Source organism: Phragmites australis, chromosome 4 (genome assembly GCF_958298935.1).
Source record: "Phragmites australis chromosome 4, lpPhrAust1.1, whole genome shotgun sequence".
Classification (NCBI taxonomy): Eukaryota; Viridiplantae; Streptophyta; class Magnoliopsida; order Poales; family Poaceae; genus Phragmites; species Phragmites australis.
Genome location: NC_084924.1, coordinates 31,111,324 through 31,123,419, shown reverse-complemented (window position 1 = coordinate 31,123,419; position 12,096 = coordinate 31,111,324).

Sequence of the window (12,096 nt, the reverse complement as noted above, 5' to 3'; positions counted from 1 at the left end):
TTAATATTATCCCCTCCTTTACCTTTTAAACTAAGTACCCCAGAGGCTAGCCCTCATGTATGTTGGGTCCCAGTAGTCCAGAGGGTATTAATAGTTGGGTCGGCAGACTTTGATCCCATGCGTATAGCCATGGGAGTCCCTTATGATACACCCACCTTGTGGATTACCCGCACATACAGACCCAACTCCAAGAAGCAAGGGTAGAACTAACCGGGTTAATAAGCTAGGGTCGTCATCCATACCTACACATGTGGTTCTATTGATCCCTTAGTTCCGAGTACAAGGTATCGGTCCTCATACAACACGAGTAGGTCTCCGCCTATACATTCTTCTGTGAGACGACACTCATATTCTGACACACATTGACATAAACATGCCCCCGTCTGAACAACAACTTAAGTTTCACAATAACAACGACTTGACTATTTTAACAAATCTTTCCATATCCCAAGTGATAGTGTGACAACCAAATAAATTATCGGTAGATAGCGGGGCTAAGCATTTCTATCGCACCTTAGTCCGGTTCTACCCAAGTGACATTATCATGTCAACCCACAATCTAGGGTAACAATGGTAAGGTTAACAAGTTCAAGGAGAGTTGACATCGATTCAATTAGGTCATGACTACTATCCCAATTAGCAGTTTATAAAACATCTACGCATGCATAATAAAATTTCATAATCAATGCATAAAATAAATATGAACACTGGGTCCAAAATGATCAAGGGATTGCTTGCCTCTCACCTTTGTGATATTTCTGCTCTATATCATTCATTTCATCGCCGATCACACTCACATACACACCACATACTCGATTGATAAACACCAAGAGACGCGAATAAGGAAATCCAACAAATCCACAATCACAACAGCCATATTTGTCTTCTGCATAAAAAGGTCCATAATGACTTTAGATGAATTTTGCAATAAGAATCGTGTTAATCGGAGTATGAGTGAAATGTATTTTTCCAGCACATGGCATGATAAAAGAAGACTAACAAAATTGGTTTTACAATGTTTGCACATCATATGATTTAATTATGCAATTAACAATTTACAACACATTTAACTAAATACATGTGTTTCAACGGCAATTCACATTGCATGTATTTTTAACATGTAGACGATGACAAAACAAAACTAAAAAACTTGGTTTCATATCTTTCTGAATTGTATTTATTTTACTACGAATTATACAAGTTCCTAGTCAATTTGAGCAAAAGATGAACAACACAACAGTACAAAAGTTAGATCGGACTATTAAACCGTGGGGCTCGTAGGAGGCATCGCTGGTGGCGGGAGGTGGTGTGGTTCGATCAGAGAAGGACACCAGCGCATCGAGCACGTGAAGGCAAACTAGCCCAAGGGCTTCTTGGCCCGAGAGCCCGACCAGAACAAGGATGGCGATGGGGATGGTAGCACGGCGGCGCTCAGTTCTCGGCGAGCACCGCACCGGCAATAGGGCGAGGCAAAGGGGGTGTGCGCTCTACATCCAGGGGTTAGCGGTGGAGCTCTCCACAGTGCAGGTTGGCTTGGAGAAGCTGTGGAGCGGCATGTTGTTGGTAAGGTGCTTTGATAGCGGCAATGGTGACCGATGGAGGCAAAAACGGCCACGACGGCACAAGCAGCTACGGATTCACGGTGAGGATCAGTCAAGGAGGGGCACAAGGCAGTGAAGAAGTCATGGCCAGGACGAATCAAGCAGGGGCTTACCACGTGTGGAAAATTTTGACGGCGAGGACAACCCGGTTCGGCTGCCGTGCGCGGAGAGGATGACGACCACCACGAGTTTCGCAGTCACGTGGGCGTGCCCGTGCCGTGTGGCGGAGTCAGCAACGCTGGCGAGCACAGCCACCCGAGGCACTGACCATGCACAAATTGTTGCGTCCCAATGCTGGCACATAGCACGGCATGCTCCCGTGGATCCAAGAGGGGAAGGCCACGACACGGGCGTGAGTAGGGCAGGTGTCACACCCAGTTTTAACGGACAAAACAAAGTGCGGCTTATGTGTACCCAAGAAGTTTAACACGCATAAGGACATCATAGATGAAGTAACAAAAATAATAATTTAACCTACAACCGTTTAACTCTTACAAAAAGACTTAACCTAAAAAACTCTATTAACCAAACTACCGAACTAAACGACGTCAATAGGACGAAAGCATCGGCTACCAAACAACTCCACAAGCACCGACCAGAAGACATGCTCCTAAAACACCAGGTCATCATCATGGAAATCTTCAAAGTCTTCCACTGAGAAACATGTGTATTGTGGGAGAGAGTAAGGGTGAGCATATAGAGTACTCAGCAAGTGTGGTAAAGTAATGGCATGCAGACTTTCGACAAGAATAGGTTAACACATGGTATATTTGCGTAAATGTGAGTAAAGAAACAGTAATATAATTGCAAAGCATTAAACAGTTGTTAAGTGAATGTAACCCAAACAACCCAACAACTAACATCCATGGTTAACCCTCCTGTAAACAATAACCATCTAGCACTCCTGTACCATAACCAAAACCATAACCACAACCAACTAATCATGTGAGGATCCAAGTCTCACATAACCGCGAGCGCGTCTATTATAACAGTTTTATACTCTGCAGAGGTTGTCTAAATTTTAGCCACAAGTCATGATATCCTTGTTGCACAAAACAAAAGAACAACTAGACAAAATCTATCTAGAAAGATAGAGCACTAAAAAAAATCCAATATCGCAAGAATCGCTTAAAATGGAGCTACGACGAAAAAGACATGCTAAAACAAGATTATGGTTTATTCTGAAAAATAAAAGGACTTATTTTGAATTAAATAGTAAGTTTTAGGGACCTTTTTATAAAAATAGAGGGAGCTATTTGTAATTGTGGAAAGTGTAAAAACACAGGGCTTTTATGTAAAAATAGAAAAATTTAGGGTTTTATTTGAAAAATTACCAATTATCAGGATTATTTGGAATATTTTTATACTAAAAAAATATCTTTTATTGTGCAGAGGCTGACTGGGCTGACACATAGGCGATGACTGGCTGGATACCTCGGCAAACTTGGTGACATGGTAATGAGGTGGCGGCTGATGTGGCTGTGCTAACTGTGCTTACGAAGAGGGACACGTGGCGGCTTTTGAGTGGACACCGAAGGCGTATGGGTTCAATCTAATTGCAACCATTCAACACAGATCGGACGATTGGGCTAAAAGGGGACGACCGAAGTGGGAGTTCACAGTGGAGCGGAGGGAAAAGTGGCGGTGCTCTCTTTGGAAACACGTTCCGACTCACCAGTAGTGACAACGAGCGATGGACAACCATAAGAAGCTCACGAGGAATCCATTTTGGCACTTACCTAGGGTGGAGCGGCACCAGAGGAGGGTTGGTGATGGTGGAGGTGGTGGAGCAACTCTCGACGGGGAGGGTTCTCCAGTGGCTGAGGAGCCAAGGTGACGGTGGGAGGAGATTCAGCGGTCGACGACGGAGCTCGGAGGTGGCTCGGGTGGATCAATTTGGTGCAAAGACAGAAATTGACGAGATCAGTTGTAGCACAGCAACAATGGCGATGGCAAGGCTGCTCTCGGCGAGATGGCTTGATTCAGGCAGATTAGCTTGGGGGAAAACACCGAGGGCCAACAGGGTCCTATATAGGCGGGCATAGGGGCTCTCGGGGCAGTCTAAGACTCTAGGGTGATGGCTTTCCCACTCGAACATGGCGACGGCGGTCGACTCGGAGACTATGATGAAGGCGGGCGCATGAAGGTGGGAACCGATGAGGCATTTTCAGGCACATGCTGCTGAAGGTGGGAGCGAGTTGGCAAGGCGCGGGCTGGCTGGCTAGCTGGGCTGAAGGCTCGGGGAGCAGCCCAGGCGGGAGAGGCAAGTGGGGAGGAGGAGAGGAGGTTAGGCTGGCTGGTTGGGTTCGGCAGACCGAGAGAGAGGGGATGGCCCAGGAAGGATTTCTTCTTTTTTTGTTTTCTAAACTTTTTGAAAATCAAAACAAAGCAAATCAAACTCAAAGTAAAGCCACCAAACAAATCAAACAAAACCAAAGAAACCCTAGATGACTAATTCTAGCATGAATGCATATAAACAAATATAACCTATGTCAAAATTGGATTTAATATATAAAATATGTTTTAACCTACTCTATTTGTTTAAAACTTAATTAAATTCTAGAAAATTTTAGGAATTTACAAAAATTGAAAATCAGGGTGTCACAAACCTACCCCCTTGGAATGAATCTCGCCTTCAAGATTCGGAGAAGAGATTGGGAAACTCCGCTTCAGATCTTTTTCTCTTTCCCATGTCACTTCATCTTCAGAGTGATGACTCCATTGTACTTTGCACAGATGTATTAAATTTTTTTCTGATCACTCTTTTTGATCTTTCAATGATCTTCACTGAGTACTCTGTATAGGAGAGATCTTCTTGAACATCCAATTCTTTCATTGGTAACTGATCTTTCGGCACTCGAAAACACTTCTTCAACTGAGAAACATGGAACACATCATGCACATCTGACAGTTGAGGCGGTAACCCCAACTGATAAGTTACTTCTCCTCTTTTACCCAGTATCTTGAAAGGTCCAATAAATCTTGGTGACAACTTTCCCTTGACCTTGAATCTACGAAGACCTCTTATTGGTGAAACCTTGAGATAGACATGATCTCCAATTTCAAATGTCAATTATCTTCGTCTATTATTAGCATAACTTTTCTATCTTGACTGATCAATCCTTAGATTCTCTCGAATTATCTGAACTTATTTTTCTACATCTCGTAGAACTTTTGGACAAAAAACTTGACTTTCTCCGTTCTCATTCTAGAACCTTCCACACAAATCTTCAAATGAAGACATTTGAAGACTTGCCTGATAACTATTGTTGTACGAGAACTCTGTATACGACAGACTCTTATCCCAAGTTTTGTCATACTTTAGAGCATGAGCTCTTAACATATCCTCGAGTATCTGATTTACTCTCTCAGTCTGACCATCTGTTTGAGGGTGATATGCAGAACTGAAATTCAGCTTCGTATCCATAAACTCATGTAGCTTATGTCAAAATTTAGAAGTAAACTGATTTCCTCTATCTGAGACAATCTTCTTCGGCACTCCATGCGAACACACTATTCTTGGCATATACAACTCCACTAGTCTGGCTCCACTATACGTAGTCTTAACCGGGATGAAGTGAACGACTTCAGTCAGGCGATCAACTATAACCCATATTGAATCATATCCTCCTTGTGTATGAGGTAATCCAACAATGAAATCCATACCAATTTCCTCCTGTTTCCATTCAGGTATCTTTAAAGGTTGTAGCAATCCTACTGGTCTTTGGTGCTCTACTTTGACCTTCTAGCACATATCAACAGAGCTATGTACTCTGCTACATCTCTTTTCATTTCATACCACCAATAGCAATCCTTGAGATCTTGATACATCTTCGTACTACCAGGGTGAATGGATATATTGAATCATGATCTTCTCTGAGAATTAACTCCTTAATGTCCTATTGATTAGGCACACAGATTCTTTTCTTGAACCACATAGTTCCTCGACTGTCTTCTATAAAGCTTGATGCTTTATCATCCTTGATAAGTTGCCTAATTTCCTTGAGTTTTTCATTTCCGAATCTGCTACAAATCCAAGGTTGAGCTTTTCAAATTGTTTCCATAACTCAGGTTGACTTTCTTTAACCATCATCGAGTTATAGTAACTCTTTCGACTCAAAGCATCTGCTACTACGTTGGCTTTTTCTAGGTGATAATGGATTCCTTGTTCAAGTGTGCAATCAACTTCCATGGTAGCTGCTTCCAAATCTGCTACAAATCCAAGGTTGAGCTTTTCAAACTCTTTCCATAACTCAGGTTGACTTTCTTTAACCATCATCGAGTTACAGTAACTCTTTCGACTCAAAGCATCTGCTACTACGTTGACTTTTTCTAAGTGATAATGGATTCCCACATCATAATGCTTTATTAACTCTAGCTGTCGATGCTGACGAAGGTTTAAATTCGATTGGGTAAATATACACTTCAAACTCTTGTGATCCGTATATATCTTGCATCATTTTCCAATGAGATAGTGTCTCTAAATCTTCAATGCATGAACCACAGCTGCTAACTCTAAGTCCTGAGTAGGGTAATGCTCTTCATGTTTTATTAACTGTCTTGAAGCATAGGCCACAACTTGACCTTCTTGCATAAGAACACATCCAAGTCCTTATCGTGAAGCATCACAATAGATGTCAAAATTCTTGTTGATGTCTGATAGAACAAGCACTGGGGCTGTAGTCAATCTCTTCTTGTACTCTTCAAAACTCGCTTGACAAGCCGAGCTCCATTTGAAAGCCACATCTTTCTATAGCAAAGAGGTAAGAGGTTATGGTATCTTAGAGAATCCTTCTATGAAGCGGCAATAATATCCTGCTAAATCAAGGAAACTCCTGATCTCTGACACATTTGTAGGCTATAACCAATTCAACACATCCTTCACTTTACTTGGGTCTACTGCTACACCTCCAGCTGTAATGATATGGCCAAGAAAAGCAACTTCATCTAACTAAAAATCACACTTGCTAAGCTTGACATACAGCTGATGCTCTCTAAGTGTCTGCAACACTATTCTCAAATACTCTTCATGTTCTTCCTCACTCTTGGAGAAAACCAAAATATCATCAATGAGCACCACCACAAACTTATCCAAGTAATCTATAAACACCTTATTCATAAGATTCATGGTGCATTGGTTAAACCAAAAGACATGATAGTATATTTATATAATCCATATTGAGTACTGAAAGCGGTCTTGGGTACATCTAACGATCGAATCTTCAACTGATAATATCTAGACCTTAGATCAATCTTGGAGAACACTCGGGCTCCTCTCATCTGATCAAACAAATCCTTAATCTAGGGTAATGGGTACTTGTTCTTGATAGTCACATCATTGAGTGCTCTATAATCTACACATATTCTTTGAGTACCATCCTTCTTATCCACAAAAAAACTGGGGCTCCCTAAGGTGATACACTTGGTCTAATAAAATATTTATCTAACTACTCTTGAATTTGCTTCTTTAACTCAGCTAGGTCATTAGCGGATATTCTATATGGTCTTTTAGCTATAGAGCCGTACCGGGTACCAATTCAATAACAAACTCAATATCTCGATCTGGTGGCATACCTGTCAATTCATCGGGGAAGACATCGGAAAACTCACGAACCACTCTGATCTGATCAATGGGTGTACCTTCAAGTAAATTGAGAGAACATTCTTCTGCTGCTGGAATAGTAGCTACGAATTCAACTTTGGTTCCATCTCCATTGGTTAGGTGGATTGCTCTTCTGGCACACTCTATTACTCCATCAAACTTGGCTAACCAATCCATTGCAAGGATGACATCTATGCCCTTAGATTCCAAGACTATAAGATTTGCTGGAAAGTCAACCCCCTTATTTTAAGACTCATTCTATGACACATATATTGTGCTTTTAATTCTCCTCCAGAAGAACTAATAAGCATAGATTGTTTCATCATGACCATAGGCAAACCATGCTTTGCAACATACTGAGGAGTTATGAAAGAATGCGAATCTCCATATTCAAATAAAACTGTTGCAGGTTCTGAGTTGACAAGGTACATACCGTACACCACATCCTGAGCTTCCTCTGTGGTGACATGGTTGATCTTCCCTTGGACGAAGTTCTGCTGTCCAAGGTTGTTCTGAGCTGGGGCTTGACTTCCATTACATGCCCGGGATTGGAACTAAGTAGGCTTCAGAGTGTTGGTGTTGGCATGATTTAGATTCTTCTTAGGGCACCGATTCACATAGTGTCCTAGCTTTCAATAGTGGAAACATTCTTTACTCGAGGCAGGAGTAGCTGGGCTATTTTTTACTTGAGGAGTGGCTGGTGGAGTTGAACGAGGTATCGGATAATTGGAGCGCTGAACAGGGGCCTGAGATTGAAGCATGTACTGGTTGTTGGAACGAAACATGGGACCATGCCGAGGAGCTTGAGTTGCCACACGAGGACGTGTGTTGCTTCCTTGTCCTTGGAAAGACATCTTCCTTTTCTTCCCATCTAGCTGACGGCGCTTGTGTTCGACCACTAAAGCTTTATTCACCATTGCTTAGAAATTGGAAAACTCTTGAGGAAGTATGGCATATTCTATAGGATCATTCAGACCTTCTAGAAAATGTTCCTACTTCTTCTCATCTGTATCTATTTCATTTGGAGTATACCTAGACAACTGGGTAAACTTGGTCACATACTCCCTTACAGTCATTGGTTATTGCTTCAAGCTCATGAATTATTTCTTCTTCAGACGTACATCTCCTGATGACACATGGTGAGTGCGAATACTGGTCTTGAACTCCATCTAGGTGATAGCTGATGGGTTTTTATGTGTAGCACAATATGCTTCCCACCAGTCCAAAGCTTGACCGACGAGTTGGTGTGAGGCATAAAGAATCATCTCTCTATCAGTACACTGTGCAACTTGTAGCTTTCTTTCTATGTCCTTTAGCCAATCATTTGCATCCATAAGCTGAAGATTGGGGGCTAAGTTCTCTTGAATTCTCCAAATCTTGATGGTTGGTGAGGTTGAAGAACATGAGGTTGCAGCAGCTGCTATTGCATCTGCACCATAGTTTGAGCTAAAGCTTGTAAGATCTGAGTCTGCATAGCCATTTGTTGTTCCATCTCCATTGGAGGGGGTGGGGTAGATTCTGGTTGTTGTTGCTGCCATCCTCTTGGTTACCATTAGTGCTCCTTCTTGTGTTAACCATCTGATTGGGGTTAGAAGGAAAGATAGGAACAGATAAGCAAGACTAGAAAGGATTTAACTAAGGGAAACCAACTATATATATTATATAAATATTAAAGATGCGACTATGGACAAGGTGCCACAGTATTCCACAACTCACACCGATACTCAAACAAAATATCCAAATCACACACTTAGCACAATAACAATTCTCACACTATCATTATTTTCCTTAACGATTACACTCGACTCGAGCGATTCTAAGATGATCTACTAAAAGACTCTACTACTAGTACTCCTCTCTAGTGCGGGATCCTGATAAATCAGTTGATCCTTCTTCTTCTATGGCGGGGGTGTTGAGACATATTCTCTTGCATGGAGGTGAGTGGATAGACAAAACTTCTTCTTCATGTTCTGCATGTTCTTCTTGGTTGGCGCATTGTTCATCCTTGAGAAGTGAAGTAACAAAAGAGAGGTGATGATGAACATCTACCAACTCCCATAAGGCGCAGTCTAGCTCATCTTCCAAGGCCATAGTGAGCGCCACTTGCTCATGTAGCTTGGGACTTTCTCCAAAGGTGTGCTTCACCAACAGTTCATCACTTCCACGAGTTCTCTAGGGACAATATGCATAGGGAGAATCAACTATCCTGCTATTGTACTGATCATGGACATGAGATATGGCTTGACGTGCTATATCTCGAACACCGGCGGTGAAGGTTTCTCTTAGGGACATTGCAGAGTGAATGCCCACAACTCGACGAACATCCAATCCTTCATCTTCACTTCACTAGTAGTCGTAGGCAACTTCTACCTTCCATTCCACATATCTAGTTCGTTGCTTTTTAACTCCCCTATAGATTGGCTTCCTTGTATGTCCAAGTTAAGAAAGTATTCTCTACAGCAGACGAGAAAAGTGTCCAGCATGAAGACCATCACTCTTGTAGACATCGGGAATAGAATCCATGTTGCGGAAAGTAGGATCATCAATCTCCTTTTCGGTTGGAACACGTTGCAGAATGGCCGAACGACTTCCACTTGACTTGCAAGCAGTGACCGTTTGAACCATCTATAAAGGAGAAGATATGATATCAGAAATAGCTTTAAAGATAGCAAGAGACAATAAAAAGAACTAAGAAAGCTCCTATGGGTTGAAACAAACAAGGAGAAAACTTTAAAACGACCATTCTAACTAGGCTTGTGGTCCTACAGTCAGTATAGCTCTGATATACCACCTCTGTCACATCCTGTTTTAACTGACAAAATCAAGTGCGGCTTATGTGTGCCCAAAAAGTTTAACACACATAAGGATATCATAGGTGAAGTTAAAAAAAACAACACTTTAACTTACAACCATTTAACTCTTAGAAAAAGACTTCACCTAAATAACTCTATTAACCAGACTACTAAACTAAACGACGGAAATGGGAAGAAAGCATCGGCTACCAAACAACTCCACAGGCACCGGTTGGAAAACACACTCCTAGAACACCAGGTCGTCATCTTGGAAATCTTCAGAGTCTTCCACTGAGCAATATGTGTATTGTGGGACAGAGCAAGGGTGAGGACATAGAGTACTCAGCAAGTGTGGCAAAGTAATGACATACAAGCTTTTGACAAGAATAGGCTAACATATGGTATATTTGTGTAAATGTGAGTAAAGAAACAATAATATAATTGGAAAGCATTAAACAATTGTTAAGTGAATGTAACCCAAACAACCCAACAAGTAACATCCGCGGTTAACCCTCTCGTAAACCATAACCATCTAGCACTCCTATACCATAACCAAGACCATAACCACAACCAACTAATCATGTGAGGATTTAAGTCTCCCATAACTGGGAGCGCATCTGTTATAATAGTTTTACACTCTACAGAAGTTGTCCAACTTTTAGCCACAAGTCATGATATCCTTGTTGCCGTGTTTGCAAGACACTTAACACACATCAGTGGTGTGCCACTAGGAGAATCACTACGAAGCATGGTCAATCAATTAGGTCCTGGTACTCCAACGAATGCTAGCCAGGTGTCTAATCGATATGCTAAGCCTTACCAATATCGATCTCATGTTTGGTACGGTATTTCTTGGATTGTCGCTCCACGAACCGATCCTTATATGTGATACTTAGGCAAAGACTATCCAACAGAAAAATAACCAACCAAACCTAACATCACTGCTTAGAACGTATCCACAAGCCCACCACATGAACCACCATTATCAAACCAACTCCTTGCCCAATTCCTAGGATTCCATATTACTAAAACAAGTTCATCAACATCATTGCATACATCCACTAAACATGTATATGACACTTCCCAACATCTCAAAAGCATAGCTAAGCAAATCTACCCAAGAGACTCATATCAACTACCACTTAGGTTTCAAGGAATGTAAAGGACAAACAAAATACACTAAGAACAAAGAACAAAACAAAAGGACAACAAGACAAAACCTACCTAGAAAGATATAGCACTAAAAATGAATCCAACGACGCAAGAATCGCTTAAAACAGAGCTATGATGAAAAAGATACACTAAAAACAAGATTATGGTTTTTCTGAAATTAGGGACCTTTTTGTAAAAACAAAGGGACTTATTTGTAATTATGGAAAAGTTTAGGAATTAAAGTGTAAAAAGGTAGGGGCTTTTATGTAAAAACAAAAAATTAGGGGTTTATTTGCAAAATCACCAATTATCAGGATTATTTAGAATTATTTTTATATTGCAAAGCATATTTTATTGCGCATAGGTTGACTGGGCTGACATGTAGGCAATGACTAGCTAGATACGTCGAGAAACATGATGACATGGCAATGAGGTGGCGGCTGACGTGGCTATGCTGACTCTGCTTATGAAGAGGGACACATGGCGACTTCTGAGTGGACACCGTAGGTGATGAGGACATCACTCTTTCGGATACACACACACCGAGTATTCCTCCAACAATAGGTCCATTGACACGAGCTCGTGCACGTCAACTAAATCATGAGGTGAGCTCGTTCCTTAGTGTTCCTTTATATTTTGATGAGGATGGGATGCTACTGAATAATTGTGATGTATTGTTACTTAGGAACACGGGAGAAGAACAGCAAGGGCGCCCAAGCCAAGGTGGAGGTCCAATCCAGTTCGAGTCCGTTTTAGAGTCCAGGACCAGTCTGCACTAAAATCATTGCCCAGGACGCATACGGACTCTGTTTTCAACGTTCTACACATGGTTGGAAAGCTAAGGAGATAAGCTTTCCAACGGAACTGGTCCCATGTCCAAATTCTTTCTGAGTCAACAGGAATCGTCGAAACAAGGCGACGTCCAGAATCTGTCAGGGTGCTGCGCCAC